Raw genomic sequence first — 3,727 nt, forward strand, 5'->3', positions numbered from 1 at the left:
CCTTGGTACCATGGTTGGGACTGGATCAAATCCACACATGACTAATATTCTTTTCAGGAAGGCATTGATTCTGGAAGAAATAAATTTAGAATTTAAGATATATGTCCTATAAAAGGGTAAAGAAAATTGTAGTATGTGAGACTGAAAATGAAGCCAACCATGACATACTGAGCCACATAAGTGAGAAAGACCAGATACCTTATGAGACTGAATCCTCCCAAAGTTGATGGAAAACAGTATTCTTCCTTCAGTTCTTTTATGCTGTTGGTTAACTCCAGTGAGAGATTGTTGTAGACCTCCTGTGTTTGGTATAAATTGCCAATTCCAGTTCCCATGGTGGTGGTTATGTCCAGGACAGCTAAGAAAAATATGAAGAAAGGAACTTCCTTAGACATAAGCTGACAAAGACAGTATAGGCAAAAACAAGACAAGCATATGCAAACCAAAACAAAGACAGCCATTCCTTTATCTTATAGGCATATTCATTATATACTTAGAAAATGAATTACCTTTACCAGAAATTTAACATGTTAAATATGACTCTGCATATGCTCTAAAATAGAAGAGATATTATTATATTAATCAGAGAGTAAGGGAGTAGAGAGTTTATTAAGATACAATAAAACTAGAAAATAGGTTTGTACACAACCCAAGACATGGATTGTGGTTGTTCTACAGGGTGAGCTGTCGTAATGTATTTTTAATCATATTCATCATGTCTTTCATGCCTATGAAGTCTATTACTTTTCTCTTCAGGCTCTCAAATGGTTCTTTATGCTCACGAGTCTTCTTAATAATGTTTATCTCTTTAATTATACTTTCTTTCAATTCTTTAAATTGATTTAGGGGAAGTGGATTTGGCTTAAACATTTGAGCTCCTGCCTACCACATGGAAGGTCTCAGTTTGGTTCCCAGTGCATCCTGGAAGAGAAGGACAGCAAGCTGACATGATGGTAACAGGGAGACACGAAGAGGAAAGACTATAAGATATATGACAAAGCAGAGAGCTAAGGTGACTCAAGCAATTGAGTGCCTCTTTCCAACATGGGTGGTCCCATATTCAGTTCCTGGTGCCTGCTAAAGAGAAAATGAGCAGACACAGAGAGCACACAGCAAATTGATAGAGAGCAACACAAACACAAATAAGGGATAAATAAATAAATAATTTTTTTTAAATCCTGTAAAACCCCACAAATTTATAAAAGTAAATAGATAGATAAATAGATAGATAGATAGATGATAGATAGATAATAGATAGATAGAGGAGACTTGTGTAATTATCATCTACTGTCATAAATCCTTTATCTTTTCAGGATATTTGATTGTTCCATTGGCTGGGCCATCTTTTCCCATTTCCTAGTATGGATTGTAATTTTTTGCTGTTGTCTAGGCATTTGAATATGTTGCTAAGTTTACTCTGATGGCAAATATCTCTCTCTTGCATATTGATAGATTCACAACTCTTTGATATTTGGTAAGACTCATTCTAAATCTTTAAAATTGCCCAGCTTAGGGACAACCAGAAAGATGGCGGTGGAGCAAGGAGTTCCTAGAGGCAGCTCCTGCTATAGTGCAGTTAGTAAATTTTCAGATCTATCTGGAGCTAGCTGTTTGGGGGTCCAGGAGACCAGAAGAGCATCCTACAACATCCTTGAAGGAATGGAAGGAGGAGACTGCCCTTCTGCAGAGAATGTTCATAAGTAGTAGCATGCTCTACACCATGAGGCTAGTGCTCATCCTCCACTGAAGGCACAAACTGCCTCTGGAGCAGTTCTGTGACTGAAATTGAAAGCTCCACTTCCCAAAAATGGGGGAGGAAGAGACAGTTCAGCATTAACTTCAGCTACTGATGAGCAAATTCAGCAGGCTAAACTAAATTCCTAAGAACAACTGAAGTTTGAACTGTCTGACTCAGAAAGATTCTGGTAGCTGCCATCTTAACTCCATGCCTGGCACTGGGAGAAGTGGGGAAGACTGAAAATCACAGTGCTGGTAGGGACTGGCTTCTTTATACCCAGTTCAGATTGCAGCATTTGTCTAAGTGCTAGCTCCACATCCAGCAGGGAAAAATTGGGGGGACCAGTGCCAACCTTTCCAGGAAACTACTAGCCAAGTCATGGAGGCCAGTGGTTATCCTAATTTGGCAGCACAGGCAGCAGGAGCTGTTCTGTGGTTGGAATTTGAAGGACCATTTCCCAATAAACAGGGGATGAAGAGATGGTTGGCCACCAATTTCAGCTACTGATTCATGAATTTGACTGACTGAAGTATTGGCCTGAGAACAGCTAGAACATGAACACATCCAGGTCAGAGAGAGACCAGTGGTCAGCTTTTTTACTCTAACCCCAGCATGAGGTGAAGCCAGGCTAAAATAAAATCACAGTGACAGTAGAGACTGGTTTCTTTCACAAGGATCAGCCTACAGGTCTAGCCTATTCTTCAGGTCCAACCTGACAAGGAGGAGACTGGCAAGCCCTGCACCAGCATATCCAGGTAACTGCAGGTACATTTGGCCAGCACAGACTGAGTAATTGGAAGTCTACCATGGCAACTGCAGTCTTCTTGTACCTACACTGCATAGATTTCTACCCACAACAGCAGATCCATCCCCACCCCAAGAAAAGGAGAAAGGTGTAGTAAGCTTCATCATTCTCTCTGGGCAATGACAGTCTGGGTCTGCACAACTTGGGTTATTCACAAAGCTGTTACTCTGTCCCTATCCCTGGCAAAGGAGAAAGTTGGCAGAAGCTTCATTGGTTCCTGGGGCAAATAAGGCAGCATGAGCCTCCACAACATATAGCACCAACTACATCCTTGGCTCCTACTGTACAAACAGCAAGGGAGAAAGTGCAGGAAGCCTTAATCTAAAGAGAAAAACTTCAGCCAGAATAAATACTCTAGTAAGCCAGATACCAAGACACCAACTAAAATTACAATCCACACCAAGAAACAGGGAGTTATGGCTTAGTTAAAGGAACAAGATAGACCTCCAGATGACATAAAGGAGTTGAGACAAGTAATCTTAGATGTTCAAACAAGTCTCAATAAATTCAATGAGATGGCTAAAGAGATTAAGGATATGAAGAAGACATTGGATGAGCAAAAGAAGGATTTGAAAGCATACATAGAAAAATAGCAGATTTTATGGGAATGAAAGTTGCAATCAATGAAATTTAAAAAAAAAACTGGAATCATATAATAGCAGATTTGAGGAGGCAGAGGAAAGGATTCGTGAGCTTGAAGAAATGGTCTCTGAAATTGAACATGCCAAAGAACAGATGAAGAAAAGAATGGAAAAATTGAGCAAGGTCTCAGGGACCTAACAGCAGCAAGAGATAAGCAAACATATGTGTTGTGGGTGTCCCAGAAGGAGAAGAGAAAGGAAAAGGGACAGAAGGGATTATGTAGAAATAATGGTAGAAAATTTCCCAGCCATATTGAAGGACATAGCTATTCATATCCAAGAAGTCAAACCTGCTCCTATCAAAAAAAACCCAGACAGAGCAACTCAGAGACACATACCAATCAGGTTGTCAAAAGACAAAGACAAAGATTATTTTGAGAGCTGCAAGAGAAAAGCAATGCATAGTATGTAAGGGATACCCAATAAGATTAAGTGTTGATTTCTCACAAGAAATCATGGAGACAAGAAGACTACAGCATGATATATTTAAGATACTACAAGAGAAAAACTTCCAACCAAGAATCTTATATCCAGCAAGACTGT

This window comes from Dasypus novemcinctus, chromosome 4, assembly GCF_030445035.2.
Source record: "Dasypus novemcinctus isolate mDasNov1 chromosome 4, mDasNov1.1.hap2, whole genome shotgun sequence".
Classification (NCBI taxonomy): Eukaryota; Metazoa; Chordata; class Mammalia; order Cingulata; family Dasypodidae; genus Dasypus; species Dasypus novemcinctus.